The sequence below is a fragment of the Salmo trutta genome, unplaced genomic scaffold (assembly GCF_901001165.1).
Source record: "Salmo trutta unplaced genomic scaffold, fSalTru1.1, whole genome shotgun sequence".
NCBI classification, from domain to species: Eukaryota; Metazoa; Chordata; class Actinopteri; order Salmoniformes; family Salmonidae; genus Salmo; species Salmo trutta.
The window spans coordinates 759045-782399 of record NW_021823237.1 but is presented as its reverse complement, the minus strand read 5'-3'; the positions used below and the strand labels follow the sequence as shown (position 1 = coordinate 782399).

General features: G+C 50.9%; 1 long non-coding RNA gene across 5 annotated transcripts in view; it reads right to left on the bottom strand.

Annotated features, from left to right (window-relative positions):
- Positions 1 to 170: 170 nt before the first annotated feature.
- Positions 171 to 23355, bottom strand: part of LOC115189862 (uncharacterized) — a 59877-nt gene continuing 36692 nt past the window's right edge. For 3 of the 5 annotated variants that reach the window (XR_003877024.1, XR_003877025.1, XR_003877022.1), the window contains 2 exons: positions 4000 to 4125; positions 171 to 250 (listed from right to left, as the gene is read on the bottom strand). This is a non-coding gene — a long non-coding RNA (uncharacterized LOC115189862). The remainder of the gene's footprint in view (positions 251 to 3999; positions 4126 to 23355) is intronic. The other 2 variants (XR_003877026.1, XR_003877023.1) reach the window with 1 other exon arrangement.

Below are 23355 nucleotides of genomic sequence, written 5' to 3'. Positions count from 1 at the left end.
GAGGGGATGGATGGATAGAGAGAGAGGGGGATGGATGGAGAGAGAGAGAGAGAGAGAGAGAGAGAGAGAGAGAGAGAGAGAGAGAGAGAGAGAGAGAGAGAGAGAGAGAGAGAGAGAGAGAGAGGATGGATGGAGAGAGAGAGAACATGACAGGTAGCTTCTGTACCTACCGTAAAGGGCTTTAGAGATGGATTTGGTGTTGGACCTGGCGTTGCAATCTGGAGGCTCTGTGGACTGGGAACCATGACCACTGGAGAGAGGGAGGGAGAGAGCAAGAGAGAGAGAGAGAGAAAGAGAGAGAGAGAGAGAGAGAGAGAGAGAGAGGGGGAGGGAGAGAGATGGGGAGAGAGAAAGAGAGAGAGAGGGAGATGGAAAGGGAGAGAAGATTCCCTCAGACCCACAAAGAATTTGAAAACAAACCTAATTTTGATCAACTCACAGCAGCAAGATGTGTGACCTGTTGTCACAAGAAAAGGTCAACCAGTAAAGAACAAACACCACTGTAAATACAACCTACATGAATTGTTATTTATTTTCCCTATTTGCACATCGTTACAACACTGTAAACAGACATAATATGACATTTTATGTCTTTTATTGTTTTGGAACTTTTGTTTATTATCTATTTCACTTGTTTTGGCAATGTAAACATATGTTTCCCCCATGCCAATAAATTCCTGACGACCATGTTGGACTTCTGTCATTGTGTTGACAGGAGGAAAGCCCCGTGGAGGTGCTGGGTAGACATTGTGTTGACAGGAGGAAAGCCCCGTGGAGGTGCTGGGTAGACATTGTGTTGACAGGAGGAAAGCCCCGTGGAGGTGCTGGGTAGACATTGTTGACAGGAGGAAAGCCCCGTGGAGGTGCTGGGTAGACATTGTGTTGACAGGAGGAAAGCCCCGTGGAGGTGCTGGGTAGACATTGTGTTGACAGGAGGAAAGCCCCGTGGAGGTGCTGGGTAGACATTGTGTTGACAGGAGGAAAGCCCCGTGGAGGTGCTGGGTAGACATTGTGTGACAGGAGGAAAGCCCCGTGGAGGTGCTGGGTAGACATTGTGTTGACAGGAGGAAAGCCCCGTAGAGGTGCTGGGTAGACATTGTGTTGACAGGAGGAAAGCCCCGTGGAGGTGCTGGGTAGACATTGTGTTGACAGGAGGAAAGCCCCGTGGAGGTGCTGGGTAGACATTGTGTTGACAGGAGGAAAGCCCGTAGAGGTGCTGGGTAGACATTGTGTTGACAGGAGGAAAGCCCCGTGGAGGTGCTGGGTAGACATTGTGTTGACAGGAGGAAAGCCCCGTGGAGGTGCTGGGTAGACATTGTGTTGACAGGAGGAAAGCCCCGTAGAGGTGCTGGGTAGACATTGTGTTGACAGGAGGAAAGCCCCGTAGAGGTGCTGGGTAGACATTGTGTTGACAGGAGGAAAGCCCCGTGGAGGTGCTGGGTAGACATTGTGTTGACAGGAGGAAAGCCCCGTGGAGGTGCTGGGTAGACATTGTGTTGACAGGAGGAAAGCCCCGTGGAGGCGCTGGGTAGACAGCAGGGCGTGTGTGGGATTGTATCTGGGTTGTATCTGTATCTGGGCCTACTGGAGTCTCTCTGTCACCCAGAGGAGGGTCATGTATCAAGGTACTGGAGTCTCTCTGCCACCCAGAGGAGGGTCATGTATCAAGGTACTGGAGTCTCTCTGCCACCCAGAGGAGGGTCATGTATCAAGGTACTGGAGTCTCTCTGCCACCCAGAGGAGGGTCATGTATCAAGGTACTGGAGTCTCTCTGTCACCCAGAGGAGGGTCATGTATCAAGGTACTGGAGTCTCTCTAACACCCAGAGGAGGGTCATGTATCAAGGTACTGGAGTCTCTCTGCCACCCAGAGGAGGGTCATGTATCAAGGTACTGGAGTCTCTCTGCCACCCAGAGGAGGGTCATGTATCAAGGTACTGGAGTCTCTCTAACACCCAGAGGAGGGTCATGTATCAAGGTACTGGAGTCTCTCTGTCACCAGAGGCAGGGTCATGTATCAAGGTACTGGAGTCTCTCTAACACCCAGAGGAGGGTCATGTATCAAGGTACTGGAGTCTCTCTGCCACCCAGAGGAGGGTCATGTATCAAGGTACTGGAGTCTCTCTGCCACCCAGAGGAGGGTCATGTATCAAGGTACTGGAGTCTCTCTGTCACCCAGAGGAGGGTCATGTATCAAGGTACTGGAGTCTCTCTGCCACCCAGAGGAGGGTCATGTATCAAGGTACTGGAGTCTCTCTGCCACCCAGAGGAGGGTCATGTATCAAGGTACTGGAGTCTCTCTGCCACCCAGAGGAGGGTCATGTATCAAGGTACTGGAGTCTCTCTGCCACCCAGAGGAGGGTCATGTATCAAGGTACTGGAGTCTCTCTGCCACCCAGGAGGGGAGAGGAGAGGAGAGATAGAGAATGTGTGATGGGTGGTCAGTGTGATGGGTGGTCAGAGTGATGGGTGGTCAGAGTGATGGGTGGTCAGAGTGATGGGTGGTCAGAGTGATGGGTGATGGGTGGTCAGAGTGATGGGTGGTCAGAGTGATGGGTGGTCAGAGTGATGGGTGGTCAGGGTGGTCAGAGTGATGGGTGGTCAGAGTGATGGGTGGTCAGAGTGATGGGTGGTCAGAGTAATGGTGGTCAGAGTAATGGGTGGTCAGAGTGATGGGTGGTCAGAGTGATGGGTGGTCAGAGTGATGGGTGGTCAGTGTGATGGCTGGTCAGAGTGATGGGTGGTGGGTGATCAGAGTGATGGGTGGTCAGAGTGATGGGTGGTCAGAGTGATGGGTGGTCAGGGTGGTCAGAGTGATGGGTGGTCAGGGTGGTCAGAGTGATGGGTTGTCAGGGTGGTCAGGGTGATGGGTAGTCAGAGTGATGGGTGGTCAGAGTGATGGGTGGTCAGAGTGATGGGTGGTCAGTGTGATGGCTGGTCAGAGTGATGGGTGGTGGGTGATCAGAGTGATGGGTGGTCAGAGTGATGGGTGGTCAGGGTGGTCAGAGTGATGGGTGGTCAGAGTGATGGGTGGTCAGGGTGGTCAGAGTGATGGGTTGTCAGGGTGGTCAGAGTGATAGGTAGTCAGAGTGATAGGTGGTCAGAGTGGGTGGTCAGAGTGATGGGTGGTCAGTGGGATGTGATGGGTGGTCAGTGTGATGGGTGGTCAGGGTGATGGGTGGTCAGGGTGGTCAGAGTGATGGTTGGTCAGAGTGATGGTTGGTCAGAGTGATGGGTGGTCAGGGTGATGGGTGGTCAGGGTGATGGGTGGTCAGGGTGGTCAGGGTGATGGTTGGTCAGAGTGATGGGTGGTCAGAGTGATGGGTGGTGGGTGGTCAGAGTGATGGGTGGTCAGAGTGATGGGTGGTCAGTGTGATGGGTGGTCAGGGTGGTCAGAGTGATGGGTGGTCAGAGTGATGGGTGGTCAGGGGGGTCAGAGTGATGGGTGGTCAGGGTGGTCAGAGTGATGGGTGGTCAGAGTGATGGGTGGTCAGGGTGGTCAGAGTGATGGGTGGTCAGGGTGGTCAGGGTGATGGGTAGTCAGAGTGATGGGTGGTCAGAGTGATGGGTGGTCAGAGTGATGGGTGGTCAGTGGGATGTGATGGGTGGTCAGGGTGATGGGTGGTCAGGGTGGTCAGAGTGATGGGTGGTCAGAGTGATGGGTGGTCAGAGTGATGGGTGGTCAGAGTGATGGGTGGTCAGAGTGATGGTTGGTCAGTGTGATGGGTGGTCAGAGTGATGGGTGGTCAGGGTGATGGGTGGTCAGTGTGGTCAGAGTGATGGGTGGTCAGAGTGATGGGTGGTCAGAGTGACAGAGTGATGGGTGGTCAGAGTGATGGGTGGTCAGAGTGATGGCTGGTCAGTGTGATGGCTGGTCAGTGTGATGGGTGGTGGGTGGTCAGAGTGATGGGTGGTCAGAGTGATGGGTGGTCAGAGTGATGGGTGGTCAGTGTGATGGGTGGTCAGAGTGATGGGTGGTCAGTGTGATGGGTGGTCTTACTTGAGTTGCGAGGCGTATGAGTCGAACCCTCCCTGGGGGAAGGAGGGAGGGGGGTAGCCGTTCATCCTGGAAGGGGGGGTGAACTCAGAGGACAGTCACCTGATGGGACACATAGAGGACAGTCACCTGATGGGGGACACAGAGGACAGTCACCTGATGAGACACATAGAGGACAGTCACCTGATGAGACACATAGAGGACAGTCACCTGATGAGACACATAGAGGACAGTCACCTGATGGGGGACACATAGAGGACAGTCACCTGATGGGGGACACATAGAGGACAGTCACCTGATGGGACACATAGAGGACAGTCACTTTGCTTTGTTGTGAAGGATTATTTTTATTTTTATTTCACCTTGATGGGTGGGTGGTCAGGGTGGTCAGAGTGATGGGTTGTCAGGGTGGTCAGGGTGATGGGTAGTCAGAGTGATGGGTGGTCAGAGTGATGGGTGGTCAGAGTGATGGGTGGTCAGTGTGATGGCTGGTCAGAGTGATGGGTGGTGGGTGATCAGAGTGATGGGTGGTCAGAGTGATGGGTGGTCAGAGTGATGGGTGGTCAGGGTGGTCAGAGTGATGGGTGGTCAGAGTGATGGGTGGTCAGGGTGGTCAGAGTGATGGGTTGTCAGGGTGGTCAGGGTGATGGGTAGTCAGAGTGATGGGTGGTCAGAGTGATGGGTGGTCAGAGTGATGGGTGGTCAGTGTGATGGGTGGTCAGAGTGATGGGTCACCTTTATTTAACCAGGTAGGCTAGTTGAGAACAAGTCCTTTATTTAACCAGGTAGGCTAGTTGAGAACAAGTCCTTTATTTAACCAGGTAGGTTAGTTGAGAACAAGTCCTTTATTTAACCAGGTAGGCTAGTTGAGAACAAGTCCTTTATTTAACCAGGTAGGCTAGTTGAGAACAAGTTCTCATTTACAACTGCGACCTGGCCAAGATAAAGCAAAGCAATTCGACACAAACAACAACACAGAGTTACACATTGAATAAACAAAACATACAGTTAATAATACAGTAGAACAAAAGAAAACAAAAAGTCTATATACAGTGAGTGCAAATGAGGTAAGTTAAGGCAATAAATAGGCCATGGTGGCGAAGTAATTACAATATAGCAAATAAACACTGGAATGGTAGGATGTGCAGAAGATGAATGTGCAAGTAGAGATACTGGGCTGCAAAGGAGCAAGATAAATAAAGATAATCTGTTGTATCCTAACATTTACTCTGAGTTAATATTCATGGGAAAATAAGGTCATTCACCTCGACCACGAATTGGGGAAAATAAACGTTATTTCCTATTAAAAAAGAGCTAACTGCTTTGTAGATTGTTATAAAAAAATAACAAAACATGCCAAAACGCTGCTGTGTTGTTCAATGTACACTACCGTTCAAAAGTTTGGGGTCACTTAGAAATGTCCTCGTCCTTGTTTTTGAAAGAAAAGCAAATTTTTTGGCCATTAAAATAACATCAAATTGATCAGAAATACAGTGTAGACATTGTTAATGTTGTAAATGACTATTGTAGCTGGAAACGGCTGATTTTTAATGGGATATCTACATAGGCGTACAAAGGCCCGATGCTGGCCTCCTAGGAAGAGTTGCAAAGAAAAAGCCATTTCTCAAACTGGCCAATAAAAATAAAAGTTTAAGATGGGCAAAAGAACACAGACACTGGACAGAGGAACTCTGCCTAGAAGGCCAGCATCCCGGAGTCGCCTCTTCACTGTTGACGTTGAGACTGGTGTTTTGCGGGTACTATTTAATGAAGCTGCCAGTTTAATGAAGCTCTTTATCAAACTAGACACTCTAATGTACTTGTTCTCTTGCCTCAGTTGTGCAACGGGGCCTCCCACTCCTCTTTCTATTCTGGTTAGAGCCAGTTTGTCCTGTTCTGTGAAGGGAGGAGTACACAGCGTTGTACGAGATCTTCAGTTTCTTGGCAATTTCTCATATGGAAACTACTTGTAGTTGTATAGTCTGTTAGTAACTCCACTCACTACTTGTAGTTGTATAGTCTGTTAGTAACTCCACTCACTACTTGTATAGTCTGTTAGTAACTCCACTCACTACTTGTAGCTGTATAGTCTGTTAGTAACTCCACTCACTACTTGTAGCTGTATAGTCTGTTAGTAACTCCACTCACTACCTGTATAGTCTGTTAGTAACTCCACTCACTACTTGTATAGTCTGTTAGTAACTCCACTCACTACTTGTAGTTGTATAGTCTGTTAGTAACTCCACTCACTACTTGTAGATGTATAGTCTGTTAGTAACTCCACTCACTACTTGTAGTTGTATAGTCTGTTAGTAACTCCACTTACTACTTGTATAGTCTGTTAGTAACTCCACTCACTACTTGTAGCTGTATAGTCTGTTAGTAACTCCACTCACTACTTGTATAGTCTGTTAGTAACTCCACTCACTACTTGTATAGTCTGTTAGTAACTCCACTCACTACTTGTAGCTGTATAGTCTGTTAGTAACTCCACTCACTACTTGTATAGTCTGTTAGTAACTCCACTCACTACTTGTATAGTCTGTTAGTAACTCCACTCACTACTTGTAGTTGTATAGTCTGTTAGTAACTCCACTCACTACTTGTAGTTGTATAGTCTGTTAGTAACTCCACTCACTACTTGTAGCTGTATAGTCTGTTAGTAACTCCACTCACTACTTGTAGCTGTAGTCTGTAGTAACTCCACTCACTACTTGTATAGTCTGTTAGTAACTCCACTCACTACTTGTAGTTGTATAGTCTGTTAGTAACTCCACTCACTACTTGTAGTTGTATAGTCTGTTAGTAACTCCACTCACTACTTGTAGTTGTATAGTCTGTTAGTAACTCCACTCACTACTTGTAGTTGTATAGTCTGTTAGTAACTCCACTCACTACCTGTAGCTGTATAGTCTGTTAGTAACTCCACTCACTACCTGTAGCTGTATAGTCTGTTAGTAACTCCACTCACTACTTGTAGTTGTATAGTCTGTTAGTAACTCCACTCACTACTTGTAGTTGTATAGTCTGTTAGTAACTCCACTCACTACTTGTAGTTGTATAGTCTGTTAGTAACTCCACTCACTACTTGTATAGTCTGTTAGTAACTCCACTCACTACTTGTATAGTCTGTTAGTAACTCCAATCACTACTTGTAGTTGTATAGTCTGTTAGTAACTCCACTCACTACTTGTATAGTCTGTTAGTAACTCCACTCACTACCTGTATAGTCTGTTAGTAACTCCACTCACTACTTGTAGTTGTATAGTCTGTTAGTAACTCCACTCACTACTTGTAGCTGTATAGTCTGTTAGTAACTCCTCTCACTACTTGTAGTTGTATAGTCTGTTAGTAACTCCTCTCACTACTTGTAGCTGTATAGTCTGTTAGTAACTCCACTCACTACTTGTATAGTCTGTTAGTAACTCCACTCACTACTTGTAGTTGTATAGTCTGTTAGTAACTCCACTCACTACTTGTATAGTCTGTTAGTAACTCCACTCACTACTTGTAGTTGTATAGTCTGTTAGTAACTCCACTCACTACTTGTAGTTGTATAGTCTGTTAGTAACGCCACTCACTACCTGTAGCTGTATAGTCTGTTAGTAACTCCACTCACTACTTGTAGCTGTATAGTCTGTTAGTAACTCCACTCACTACTTGTAGCTGTATAGTCTGTTAGTAACTCCACTCACTACTTGTAGTTGTATAGTCTGTTAGTAACTCCACTCACTACTTGTAGTTGTATAGTCTGTTAGTAACTCCACTCACTACTTGTAGTTGTATAGTCTGTTAGTAACTCCACTCACTACTTGTAGCTGTATAGTCTGTTAGTAACTCCACTCACTACTTGTATAGTCTGTTAGTAACTCCACTCACTACATGTCGCAGCAGTATCCTGGCTAGCCAATAGAAAGGCAGTGGGCTGCAACAGTATCTTGGCTGGCCAATAGAAAGGCAGTGGGCTGCAGCAGTATCCTGGCTAGCCAATAGAAAGGCAGTGGACTGCAGCAGTATCCTGGCTGGCCAATAGAAAGGCAGTGGGCTGCAGCAGTATCCTGGCTGGCCAATAGTCAGTATCCTGGCTGGCCAATAGTCAGTATCCTGGCTGGCAAATAGACAGGATCCTGGCTGGCCAATAGACAGTATCCTGGCTGGCCAATAGACAGTATCCTGGCTGGCCAACAGACAGTATCCTGGCTGGCCAATAGACAGTATCCTGGCTGGCCAATAGAAAGGCAGTGGGCTGCAGCAGTATCCTGGCTGGCCAATAGAAAGGCAGTGGGCTGCAGCAGTATCCTGGCTGGCCAATAGACAGTATCCTGGCTGGCCAATAGACAGTATCCTGGCTGGCCAATAGTCAGTATCCTGGCTGGCCAATAGACAGTATCCTGGCTGGCCAATAGACAGTATCCTGGCTGGCCAATGGCTGGCCAATAGACAGTATCCTGGCTGGCCAACAGTCAGTATCCTGGCTGGCCAATAGACAGTATCCTGGCTGGCCAATAGTCAGTATCCTGGCTGGCCAATAGACAGTATCCTGGCTGGCCAATAGACAGTATCCTGGCTGGTCAATAGACAGTATCCTGGCTGGCCAATAGACAGTATCCTGGCTGGCCAATAGACAGTATCCTGGCTGGCCAATAGACAGTATCCTGGCTGGCCAATAAACAGTATCCTGGCTGGCCAATAAACAGTATCCTGGCTGGCCAATGGCTGGCCAATAGACAGTATCCTGGCTGGCCAATAGACAGTATCCTGGCTGGCCAATAGACAGTATCCTGGCTGGCCAATAGACAGTATCCTGGCTGGCCAATAGTCAGTATCCTGGCTGGCCAATAGTCAGTATCCTGGCTGGCCAATAGACAGTACCCTGGCTGGCCAATAGACAGTACCCTGGCTGGCCAATAGACAGTATCCTGGCTGGCCAATAGACAGTATCCTGGCTGGCCAATAGTCAGTATCCTGGCTGGCCAATAGACAGTATCCTGGCTGGCCAATAGACAGTATCCTGGCTGGCCAATAGACAGTATCCTGGCTGGCCAATAGACAGTATCCTGGCTGGCCAATAGTCAGTATCCTGGCTGGCCAATAGTCAGTAACCTGGCTGGCCAATAGACAGTATCCTGGCTGGCCAATAGACAGTATCCTGGCTGGCCAATAGTCAGTATCCTGGCTGGCCAATAAACAGTATCCTGGCTGGCCAATAGACAGTATCCTGGCTGGCCAATAGTCAGTATCCTGGCTGGCCAATAGACAGTATCCTGGCTGGCCAATAGACAGTATCCTGGCTGGCCAATAGACAGTATCCTGGCTGGCCAATAGTCAGTATCCTGGCTGGCCAATAGTCAGTATCCTGGCTGGCCAATAGACAGTGTCTTGGCTGGCCAAAAGTCAGTATCCTGGCTGGCCAATAGTCAGTATCCTGGCTGGCCAATAGTCAGTATCCTGGCTGGCCAATAGTCAGTATCCTGGCTGGCCAATAGACAGTATCCTGGCTGGCCAATAGACAGTATCCTGGCTGGCCAATAGTCAGTATCCTGGCTGGCCAATAGTCAGTATCCTGGCTAGCCAATAGTCAGTATCCTGGCTGGCCAATAGACAGTATCCTGGCTGGCCAATAGACAGTATCCTGGCTGGCCAATAGACAGTATCCTGGCTGGCCAATAGACAGTGTCCTGGCTGTTCCTCCTTGTAATGCTGCGTCTCACCACAGATACCAAGCCCCTCAGTTCCTGCTCCCACGGCAACAAGGACAGTGGAGCCCCCTCCTCAGCAAGCCAATGAGCCCCTCTCCTAGTCCTCACCATGGTAACGGGTCACGCCAGGCAGGAGAGAGAGTCCCGCCCCTCTCTGTGTGTTAGGATTCTAGTATATATACACGTCTCTATGGTAACAGAGCAACACAGAGAGAGGATTCTAGTATATACACGTCTCTATGGTAACAGAGCAATACTGAGAGAGGATTCTAGTATATACACGTCTCTATGGTAACAGAGCAATACTGAGAGAGGATTCTAGTATATACACGTCTCTATGGTAACAGAGCAACACAGAGAGGATTCTAGTATATACACGTCTCTATGGTAACAGGGCAATACAGAGAGGATTCTAGTATATACACGTCTCTATGGTAACAGAGCAACACAGAGAGGATTCTAGTATATACACGTCTCTATGGTAACAGAGCAACACTGAGAGAAGATTCTAGTATATACACGTCTCTATGGTAACAGAACAATACTGAGAGAGGATTCTAGTATATTCACGTCTCTATGGTAACAGAGCAGCACAGAGAGGATTCTAGTATATACACGTCTCTATGGTAACAGAGCAATACTGAGAGAGGATTCTAGTATATACACGTCTCTATGGTAACAGAACAATACTGAGAGAGGATTGTAGTATATACACGTCTCTATGGTAACAGAGCAACACAGAGAGGATTCTAGTATATACACATGTCTCTATGGTAACAGAACAATACTGAGAGAGGATTGTAGTATATACACGTCTCTATGGTAACAGAGCAATACTGAGAGAGGATTCTAGTATATATACACGTCTCTATGGTAACAGAACACAGAGAGGATTCTAGTATATACACGTCTCTATGGTAACAGAACAAGACAGAGAGGATTCTAGTATATACACGTCTCTATGGTAACAGAGCAACACTGAGAGAGGATTGTAGTATATACACGTTTCTATGGTAACAGAGGAACACAGAGAGAGGATTCTAGTATATACACGTCTCTATGGTAACAGAGCAATACTGAAAGAGGATTCTAGTATATACACGTCTCTATGGTAACAGAGCAACACAGAGAGGATTCTAGTATATACACGTCTCTATGGTAACAGAGCAATACTGAGAGAGGATTCTAGTATATACATGTCTCTATGGTAACAGAGCAACACCGAGAGGATTCTAGTATATACACGTCTCTATGGTAACAGGGAAATACTGAGAGAGGATTCTAGTATATATACACGTCTCTATGGTAACAGAACAATACTGAGAGAGGATTCTAGTATATACACGTCTCTATGGTAACAGAGCAACACAGAGAGGATTGTAGTATATACACGTCTCTATGGTAACAGAGCAACACAGAGAGGATTCTAGTATATACACGTCTCTATGGTAACAGAGCAGCACAGAGAGTATTCTAGTATATACACGTCTCTATGGTAACAGAGCAATACTGAGAGAGGATTCTGGTATAAACACATCTCTATGGTAACAGAGCAACACAGAGAGGATTCTAGTATATACACGTCTCTATGGTAACAGAGGATAAGTCCTAACTGCCTGGCTGGGTTAGGGGACACAGCTGTTGGCATATCATGCAAACACAAAGTTCCCTGCACATTGAGCCAAGCTTGGAGAGAAGCCAATGAAAAGCTAAATCATTGTGGGACACCACTAGCTTCCATGCTGGCTGGTCGAGGACCACAGAGTCAATATTCAAAATCCTCTTCACCAAGTCACCCTGCTGTAATGACTAAACCTACTGGACCTCGTTAATGTTCCCGCGGACCGGCCTGGTCTACAGGTCCTACTGGACCTCGTTAATGTTCCCGCGGACCGGCCTCGTCTACAGGTCCTACTGGACCTCGTTAATGTTCTCACGGACCGGCCGCGACTACAGGACCTCGTTAATGTTCCCGCGGACCGGCCTCGTCTACAGGTCCTACTGGACCTCGTTAATGTTCCCGCGGACCGGCCTCGTCTACAGGTCCAACTGGATCTCGTTAATGTTCCCACGGACCGGCCTCGTCTACAGGCCCTACTGGACCTCGTTAATGTTCCCACGGACCGGCCTCGTCTACAGGTCCTACTGGACCTCGTTAATGTTCCCACGGATCTGCCTCGTCTACAGGTCCTAGTTAATGTTCCCGCGGACCGGCCTCGTCTACAGGTCCTACTGGACCTCGTTAATGTTCCCACGGACCGGCCTCGTCTACAGGTCCAACTGGACCTCGTTAATGTTCCCACGGACCGGCCTCGTCTACAGGTCCTACTGGACCTCGTTAATGTTCCCGCGGACCGGCCTCGTCTACAGGTCCTACTGGACCTCGTTAATGTTCCCGCGGACCGGCCTCGTCTACAGGACCTAGTTAATGTTCCCGCGGACCGGCCTCGTCTACAGGTCCTACTGGACCTCGTTAATGTTCCCACGGACCGGCCTCGTCTACAGGTCCAACTGGACCTCGTTAATGTTCCCACGGACCGGCCTCGTCTACAGGTCCTACTGGACCTCGTTAATGTTCCCACGGACCGGCCTCGTCTACAGGTCCTACTGGACCTCGTTAATGTTCCCACGGACCGGCCTCGTCTACAGGACCTACTGGACCTCGTTAATGTTCCCACGGACCGGCCGCGTCTACAGGACCTACTGGACCTCGTTAATGTTCCCGCGGACCGGCCTCGTCTACAGGTCCTACTGGACCTCGTTAATGTTCCCACGGACCGGCCTCGTATACAGGTCCAACTGGACCTCGTTAATGTTCCCGCGGACCGGCCTCGTCTACAGGTCCTACTGGACCTCGTTAATGTTCCCACGGACCGGCCTCGTCTACAGGTCCAACTGGACCTCGTTAATGTTCCCACGGACCGGCCTCGTCTACAGGTCCAAAGGAAACGAGGGAGACAGTTCCAACCAGGAAGGACACCTGGCCCACTGACACCCTACTAGGTATGAATGATTGATGAACAGAACGAGCTGCTGTGTTCTCATTGAGGTCAGAGACAGAGAGACAGACAGAGAGAGAGAGACAGGCTGGCGGCTTCAGCATGGCTCCTCAGAGCCAGATACAGAGAGAGAGAGAGAGAGAGAGCCAGATACAGAGAGAGAGAGAGAGAGAGAGAGCCAGATACAGAGAGAGAGAGAGAGAGAGAGCCAGATACAGACAGACAGACAGACAGACAGACAGACAGACAGACAGACAGACAGACAGACAGACAGAGAGAGAGAGAGAGAGAGAGAGAGAGAGAGAGAGAGAGAGAGAGAGAGACAGACAGGCTGGCGGCTTCAGCATGGCCCCTCAGGGTCAGATACAGACAGAGAGAGAGAGAGAGAGAGAGAGACAGGCTGGTTGGTGGCTTCAGCATGGCTCCTCAGAGCCAGATACAGACAGAGAGAGAGAGAGACAGGCGGGCTGGTGGCTTCAGCATGGCCCCTCAGAGCCAGATACAGACAGAGAGAGACAGGCGGGCTGGTGGCTTCAGCATGGCCCCTCAGAGTCAGAGACAGACAGACAGACTTTCACTAGCCATCTGAGGGGCTATGCTGTCTGTCTGTCTGTCTGTCTGTCTGTCTGTCTGTCTGTCTGTCTGTCTGTCTGTCTGTCTGTAACCATGGCTGCCTGTCTGTTTGTCTCTGTCCGTAACCATGGTGTCTGTCTGTTTGAATCTGTCCGTAACCATGGTGTCTGTCTGTCTGTTTGTCTCTGTGCGTAACCATGGTGTCTGTCTGTTTGTCTGTCTGTAACCATGGTGTCTGTCTATTTGTCTCTGTCAGTAACCATGGTGTCTGTCTGTCTGTCTGTCTGTCTGTCTGTCTGTCTGTCTGTCTGTCTGTCTCTGTCCGTAACCATGGTGTCTGTCTGTCTGTCTGTCTCTGTCCGTAACCATGGTGTCTGTCTGTCTGTTTGTCTCTGTCCGTAACCATGGTGTCTGTCTGTTTGTCTCTGTCCGTAACCATGGCTGTCTGTCTGTCCGTAACCATGGTGTCTGTCTGTCCGTAACCATGGTGTCTGTCTGTCCGTAACCATGGTGTCTGTCTGTTTGTCTCTGTCCGTAACCATGGTGTCTATCTGTTTATCTCTGTCCGTAACCATGGCTGTCCGTCTGTCTGTCTCCATCAGCAAAGCCTCATATTTATCATCAGGATAACCTGCATGTCTCTAATCTGCCTCTCCACTACTCATGCAAATACAGCCCTAACTACCTTACAGACGCAGCCCTAACTACAGTACAGACGCAGCCCTAACTACAGTACAGACGCAGCCCTAACTGCCTTACAGACGCAGCCCTAACTACAGTACAGACGCAGCCCTAACTACAGTACAGACGCAGCCCTAACTACAGTACAGACGCAGCCCTAACTACAGTACAGACGCAGCCCTAACTACCTTAGACGCAGCCCTAACTGCCTTACAGACGCAGCCCTAACTACAGTACAGACGCAGCCCTAACTACAGTACAGACGCAGCCCTAACTGCCTTACAGACGCAGCCCTAACTACAGTACAGACGCAGCCCTAACTACAGTACAGACGCAGCCCTAACTACCTTACAGACGCAGCCCTAACTACTAGACCTATAATAACCAGACTATACAGCTGATTCTACTGTAGGTAGACCTATAATAACCAGACTATACAGCTACTGTAGGTAGACCTATAATAACCAGACTATACAGCTGATTCTACTGTAGGTAGACCTATAATAACCAGACTATACAGCTACTGTAGGTAGACCTATAATAACCAGACTATACAGCTGATTATACTGTAGGTATACCTATAATAACCAGACTATACAGCTGATTCTACTGTAGGTAGATCTATAATAACCAGACTATACAGCTGATTCTACTGTAGGTAGACCTATAATAACCAGACTATACAGCTGATTCTACTGTAGGCAGACCTATAATAACCAGCCTATACAGCTACTGTAGGTAAACCTATAATAGCCAGACTATACAGCTGATTCTACTGTAGGTAGACCTATAATAACCAGACTATACAGCTGATTCTACTGTAGGTAGACCTATAATAACCAGACTATACAGCTAGGCTACTGTACTGCCAGGTATCTGTATTCCCAGGTAGGAACAGAGGTCAAAGCAGACTGTATTTGCTGAACCCAGAGCCGTAATGGATGATATTATTACCTGCTGGGCTACTGTACTGCCAGGTAGGAACAGAGATCAAAGCAGACTGTATTTGCTGAACCCAGAGCCGTAATGGATGATATTATTACCTGCGGTTGATATGTGGAAGATTAGACTTCAATATATCGACTGGGTAAACAGAAGGGGAAGGGCCTAAAGTTGCTATGGAAATGAAAATAAACAGAAGGGGAAGGGCCTAAAGTTGCTATGGAAATGAAAATAAACAGGGGGAAGGGCCTAAAGTTGCTATGGAAATGAAAATAAACAGAAGGGGAAGGGCCAAAAGTTGCTATGGAAATGAAAATAAAAACAGGTTGTGAAGGTCAGATGTAGTCGTTCTGAGAGGCTATTCACCAGGCTACGCTACGCTGCAGAGAGGCTATGTACCAGGCTACGCTACGCTGCAGAGAGGCTATGTAACAGGCTACGCTGTGCTGCAGAGAGGCTATGTAACAGGCTACGCTGCAGAGAGGCTATGTAACAGGCTACGCTGCAGAGAGGCTATGTAACAGGCTACGCTGCAGAGAGGCTATGTACCAGGCTACGCTACGCTGCAGAGAGGCTATGTAACAGGCTACGCTGCAGAGAGGCTATGTAACAGGCTACGCTGCAGAGAGGCTATGTAACAGGCTACGCTACGCTGCAGAGAGGCTATGTAACAGGCTACGCTACGCTGCAGAGAGGCTATGTAACAGGCTACGCTGCAGAGAGGCTATGTAACAGGCTACGCTACGCTGCAGAGAGGCTATGTAACAGGCTACGCTATGCTGCAGAGAGGCTATGTAACAGGCTACGCTACGCTGCAGAGAGGCTATGTAACAGGCTACGCTGTAGAGAGGCTATGTAACAGGCTACGCTGCGCTGCAGAGAGGCTATGTAACAGGCTACGCTACGCTGCAGAGAGGCTATGTGACAGGCTACGCTGCGCTGCAGAGAGGCTATGTAACAGGCTACGCTGTGCTGCAGAGAGGCTATGTAACAGGCTACGCTACGTTGCAGAGAGGCTATGAAACAGGCTACGCTACGCTGCAGAGAGGCTATGTAACAGGCTACGCTACGCTGCAGAGAGGCTATGTAACAGGCTACGCTGCAGAGAGGCTATGTAACAGGCTACGCTACGCTGCAGAGAGGCTATGTAACAGGCTACGTCGTGCTGCAGAGAGGTTATGTAACAGGCTACGCTGCGCTGCAGAGAGGCTATGTAACAGGCTACGCTGTGCTGCAGAGAGGCAATGTAACAGGCTACGCTGCAGAGAGGCAATGTAACAGGCTACGCTGTGCTGCAGAGAGGCTATGTAACAGGCTACGCTGTGCTGCAGAGAGGCTATGTAACAGGCTACGCTACACTGCAGAGAGGCTATGTAACAGGCTACGCTATGCTGCAGAGAGGCTATGTAACAGGCTACGCTACGCTGCAGAGAGGCTATGTAACAGGCTACGCTGCGCTGCAGAGAGGCTATGTAACAGGCTACACCGTGCTGCAGAGAGGCTATGTAACAGGCTACGCTGTGCTGCAGAGAGGCTATGTAACAGGCTGCGCTGCAGAGAGGCTATGTAACAGGCTATGCTGCGCTGCAGAGAGGCTATGTAACAGGCTACGCTACGCTGCAGAGAGGCTATGTAACAGGCTACGCTGTGCTGCAGAGAGGCTATGTAACAGGCTACGCTACGCTGCAGAGAGGCTATGTAACAGGCTACGCTGCAGAGAGGCTATGTAACAGGCTACGCTGTGCTGCAGAGAGGCTATGTAACAGGCTACGCTACGCTGCAGAGAGGCTATGTAACAGGCTACGCTGCAGAGAGGCTATGTAACAGGCTATGCTGCGCTGCAGAGAGGCTATGTAACAGGCTACGCTGCAAAGAGGCAATGTAACAGGCTACGCTGCAGAGAGGCTATGTAACAGGCTATGCTGCGCTGCAGAGAGGCTATGTAACAGGCTACGCTACGCTGCAGAGAGGCTATGTAACAGGCTACGCTACGCTGCAGAAAGGCTATGTAACAGGCTACGCTACGCTGCAGAGAGGCTATGTAACAGGCTACGCCGTAGAGAGGCTATGTAACAGGCTACGCTGCGCTGCAGAGAGGCTATGTAACAGGCTACGCTACGCTGCAGAGAGGCTATGTGACAGGCTACGCTGCGCTGCAGAGAGGCTATGTAACAGGCTACGCTGTGCTGCAGAGAGGCTATGTAACAGGCTACGCTACGCTGCAGAGAGGCTATGTAACAGGCTACGCTACGCTGCAGAGAGGCTATGTAACAGGCTACGCTGCGCTGCAGAGAGGCTATGTAACAGGCTACGCTGTTCTGCAGAGAGGCTATGTAACAGGCTACGCTGTGCTGCAGAGAGGCTATGTCACAGGCTACGCTACGCGGTAGAGAGGCTATGTAACAGGCTACGCTACGCTGCAGAGAGGCTATGTAACAGGCTACGCCGTGCTGCAGAGAGGCTATGTAACAGGCTACGCTGCAGAGAGGCTATGTAACAGGCTACGCTGCAGAGAGGCTATGTAACAGGCTACGCTACGCTGCAGAGAGGCTATGTAACAGGCTACGCCGTGCTCCAGAGAGGCTATGTAACAGGCTACGCTGCAGAGAGGCTATGTAACAGGCTACGCTGCAGAGAGGCTATGTAACAGGCTACGCCGTGCTGCAGAGAGACTATGTAACAGGCTACGCTGCAGAGAGGCTATGTAACAGGCTACGCTGCAGAGAGGCTATGTAACAGGCTACACTGTGCTGCAGAGAGGCTATGTAACAGGCTACACTGTGCTGCAGAGAGGCTATGTAACAGGCTACGCCGTGCTGCAGAGAGGCTATGTAACAGGCTACACTGCAGAGAGGCTATGTAACAGGCTACGCTGCAGAGAGGCTATGTAACAGGCTACGCTGCAGAGAGGCTATGTAACAGGCTACGCCGTGCTGCAGAGAGACTATGTAACAGGCTACGCTGCAGAGAGGCTATGTAACAGGCTACGCTGCAGAGAGGCTATGTAACAGGCTACGCTGCAGAGAGGCTATGTAACAGGCTACGCTACGCTGCAGAGAGGATATGTAACAGGCTACGCTGTGCTGCATATAACAGGCTTAATGAGAGCCACACAGCTACTTATCACTGTTTACCCTGGGAGGGGCTGGAGGCAGGGCTGGAGGCAGGGCAGGGGGCTGGAGGCAGGGCTGGGGGCTGGAGGCAGGGCTGGGGGCTGGAGGCAGGGCTGGAGGCAGGGCAGGGGGCTGGAGGCAGGGCAGGGCAGGAGGCTGGAGGTAGGGCTGGGGGCTGGGCAGGGGGCTGTACGTAGAGCAGGGGGCTGGAAGCAGGGCAGGGGGCTGTAGGTAGGGCAGGGGGCTGGAAGCAGGGCAGGGGGCTGTAGGTAGGGCAGGGGGCTGTAGGTAGGGCAGGGGGCTGGAGGTAGGGCAGGGGGCTGGACGCAGGGCAGGGGGCTGGAGGCAGGGCAGGGGGCTGTAGGTAGGGGAGGGGGCTGTAGGCTGGAGGCAGGGCAGGAGGCTGGAGGTAGGGCAGGGGGCTGGAGGCAGGGCAGGAGGCAGGGCAGGGGGCTGGAGGCTGGAGGCAGGGGGCTGGAGGCAGGGCAGGAGGCAGGGCAGGGGGCTGGAGGCTGGAGGCAGGGCAGGGGGTTGGAGGCTGGAGGCAGGGCAGGGGGCTGGAGGCAGGGCAGGAGGCTGGAGGTAGGGCTGGAGGCTTGGCAGGACGCTGGGCTAAAGGCAGGGCAGGAGGCTAGGCAGGACGCTGGGCTGAGCGAAAGACAGGGCAGGAGGCTTGGCAGGACACTGGGCTGGGCTAAAGACAGGGCAGGAGGCTTGGCAGGACACTGGGCTGGAATAAAGACAGGGCAGGAGGCCGGGCAGGACGCTGGGCTGGGCTAAAGGCAGGGCAGGAGGCTTGGCAGGACACTGGGCTGGGCTAAAGACAGGGCAGGAGGCTTGGCAGGACGCTGGGCTGGGATAAAGACAGGGCAGGAGGCAGGGCAGGAGGCAGGGCAGGACACTAGGCTGGGCTAAAGACAGGGCAGGAGGCCGGGCAGGACGCTGGGCTGGGCTAAAGACAGGGCAGGAGGCTGGGCAGGACACTGGGCTGGGCTAAAGACAGGGCAGGAGGCTGGGCAGGACGCTGGGCTGGGCTAAAGACAGGGCAGGACGCTCGGCTGACACAATGTACACTGTGTTTTAACTCTCTATCTCCTCTGGTCCTTTTCACAAACAGCTTCCAACCGTTTAATTATTAACCAGAAAGAAAATGTGTTTGATTGTGCCATTATCTGAGGAGGAACAAAATGAAGCCAGGATTGTGTGTGTGTGTGTGTGTGTGTGTGAGTCATTGTGACATCACCAATGCAAAACAGAACCACCTGCAAATAAAAAGAGCCAGCCAATCATATCGACCGCATCGCTGCTTTCACCCGACATCATCAGGTATGGAACACAAAGTCCCAACCGCTGGACGATTCTGGGGTTACATCCCACCCCATTCTCTACCGCTGGTCCATTCTGGGGTTACATCCCACATGGTACCCCATTCTCTACCGCTGGACCATTCTGGGGTTACATCCCACATGGTAGCCCATTCTCTACCGCTGGACCATTCTGGGGCTACATCCCACATGGTACCCCATTCTCTACCGCTGGTCCATTCTGGGGCTACATCCCACCCCATTCTCTACCGCTGAACCATTCTGGGGTTACATCCCACATGGTACCCCATTCTCTACCGCTGGACCATTCTGGGGTTACATCCCACATGGTACCCCATTCTCTACCGCTGAACCATTCTGGGGTTACATCCCACATGGTACCCCATTCTCTACCGCTGGTCCATTCTGGGGCTACATCCCACCCCATTCTCTACCGCTGAACCATTCTGGGGTTACATCCCACATGGTACCCCATTCTCTACCGCTGGTCCATTCTGGGGTTACATCCCACATGGTACCCCATTCTCTACCGCTGGACCATTCTGGGGTTACATCCCACATGGTACCCCATTCTCTACCGCTGGACCATTCTGGGGTTACATCCCACATGGTACCCCATTCTCTACCGCTGGACCATTCTGGGGTTACATCCCACATGGTACCCCATTCTCTACCGCTGGTCCATTCTGGGGTTACATCCCACATGGTACCCCATTCTCTACCGCTGGTCCATTCTGGGGCTACATCCCACATGGTACCCCATTCTCTACCGCTGGACCATTCTGGGGTTACATCCCACATGGTACCCCATTCTCTACCGCTGGACCATTCTGGGGCTACATCCCACATGGTACCCCATTCTCTACCGCTGGTCCATTCTGGGGCTACATCCCACCCCATTCTCTACCGCTGGTCCATTCTGGGGTTACATCCCACATGGTACCCCATTCTCTACCGCTGGACCATTCTGGGGCTACATCCCACCCCATTCTCTACCGCTGGACCATTCTGGGGTTACATCCCACATGGTACCCCAATCTCTACCGCTGGACCATTCTGGGGTTATATCCCACATGGTACCCCATTCTCTACCGCTGGACCATTCTGGGGTTACATCCCACCTCATTCTCTACCGCTGGACCATTCTGGGGTTACATCCCACATGGTACCCCATTCTCTACCGCTAGACAATTCTGGGGCTACATCCCACATGGTACCCCATTCTCTACCGCTGGACCATTCTGGGGTTACATCCCACATGGTACCCCATTCTCTACCGCTGGACCATTCTGGGGCTACATCCCACATGGTACCCCATTCTCTACCGCTGGACCATTCTGGGGATACATCCCACCCCATTCTCTACCGCTGGACCATTTTGGGGTTACATCCCACACGGTACCCCATTCTCTACCGCTGGACCATTCTGGGGTTACATCCCACATGGTGCCCCATTCTCTACCGCTGGACTATTCTGGGGTTACATCCAACATGGTACCCCATTCTCTACCGCTGGACCATTCTGGGGTTACATCCCACATGGTAGCCCATTCTCTACCGCTGGACCATTCTGGGGTTACATCCCACATGGTACCCCATTCTCTACCGCTGGACCATTCTGGGGCTACATCCCACATGGTACCCCATTCTCTACCGCTGGACCATTCTGGGGTTACATCCCACATGGTACCCCATTCTCTACCGCTGGACCATTCTGGGGTTACATCCCACATGGTACCCCATTCTCTACAGCTGGACCATTCTGGGGTTACATCCCACCCCATTCTCTACCGCTGGACCATTCTGGGGTTACATCCCACATGGTACCCCATTCTCTACCGCTGGACCATTCTGGGGTTACATCCCACATGGTACCCCATTCTCTACCGCTGGTCCATTCTGGGGTTACATCCCACATGGTACCCCATTCTCTACCGCTGGTCCATTCTGGGGCTACATCCCACATGGTACCCCATTCTCTACCGCTGGACCATTCTGGGGTTACATCCCACATGGTACCACATTCTCTACCGCTGGTCCATTCTGGGGTTACATCCCACATGGTACCCCATTCTCTACCGCTGGACCATTCTGGGGCTACATCCCACCCCATTCTCTACCGCTGGACCATTCTGGGGTTACATCCCACATGGTACCCCAATCTCTACCGCTGGACCATTCTGGGGTTACATCCCACATGGTACCCCATTCTCTACCGCTGGACCATTCTGGGGCTACATCCCACATGGTACCCCAATCTCTACCGCTAGACCATTCTGGGGCTACATCCCACATGGTACCCCATTCTCTACCGCTGGACCATTCTGGGGTTACATCCCACATGGTACCCCATTCTCTACCGCTGGACCATTCTGGGGCTACATCCCACATGGTACCCCATTCTCGACCGCTGGACCATTTTGGGGCTACATCCCACATGGTACCCCATTCTCGACCGCTGGACCATTCTGGGGTTACATCCCACCCCATTCTCTACCGCTGGACCATTCTGGGGTTACATCCCACATGGTACCCCATTCTCTACCGCTGGACCATTCTGGGGTTACATCCCACATGGTACCCCATTCTCTACCGCTGGACCATTCTGGGGTTACATCCCACCCCATTCTCTACCGCAGGACCATTCTGGGGTTACATCCCACATGGTACCCCATTCTCTACCGCTGGACCATTCTGGGGTTACATCCCACATGGTACCCCATTCTCTACCGCTGGACCATTCTGGGGTTACATCCCACCCCATTCTCTACCGCAGGACCATTCTGGGGTTACATCCCACATGGTACCCCATTCTCTACCGCTGGACCATTCTGGGGTTACATCCCACCCCATTCTCTACCGCAGGACCATTCTGGGGTTACATCCTACATGGTACCCCATTCTCTACCGCTGGACCATTCTGGGGTTACATCCCACAATGCACCCCATTCTCTACCGCTGGACCATTCTGGGGATACATCCCACATGGTACCCCATTCTCTACCGCTGGTCCATTCTGGGGTTACATCCCACAATGCACCCCATTCTCTACCGCTGGACCATTCTGGGGTTACATCCCACATGGTACCCCATTCTCTACACAGTGCCCTACTGTAACCTGTAGTGGCTGATATCACAGTCTGATATCACAGTCTGATATCACAGTCTGATAGAGACCTGTAGTGGCTGATATCACAGTCTGATAGAGACCTGTAGTGGCAGATATCACAGGCTGATATCACAGTCTGATAGAGACCTGTAGTCTCTATCAGCCAGCCTGGTGTTCAACCTTCGTATGTTCTCCCATGTCACCCCACTCCGCCGTACACTCCACTGGCTTCCTGTCAAAGCATCATCTTCAAAACCCTGGTGTCTGCCTACGGAGCAGCAAGGGGAACTACCCCTCCTTACCTTCAGGTTAAACCCTACATCCCAACCTGAGCACTCCATTCCGTCTCTTGCCCCTCCCACCCCTACGGGAGGGCATATCCCACTCAGCCCAGTCCAAGCTCTTCTCTGTCCTGGCACCCCAATGTCCACTCAGCCCAGTCCAAGCTCTTCTCTGTCCTGGCACCCGAATGTCCACTCAGCTGAGTCCAAGTTCTTCTCTGTCCTGGCACACCAATATCCACTCAGCCCAGTCCCAGCTCTTCTCTGTCCTGGCACCCCAATGTCCACTCAGCTGAGTCCAAGCTCTACTCTGTCCTGGCACCCCAATGGTGGAACCAGCTTCCCCCTGAAGTCAGGACAGCAGAGTCCCTGCTCATCTTTCCTAAACATCTGAAACCCTACCTCTGGAGAGAGTCTCTAGACATCTGAAACCCTACCTCTGGAGAGAGTCTCTAGACATCTGAAACCCTACCTCTGGAGAGAGTCTCTAGACATCTGAAACCCTACCTCTGGAGAGAGTCTCGACATCTGAAACCCTACCTCTGGAGAGAGTCTCTAGACATCTGAAACTCTACCTCTGGAGAGTCTCTAGACATCTGAAACCCTACCTCTGGAGAGAGTCTCTAGACATCTGAAA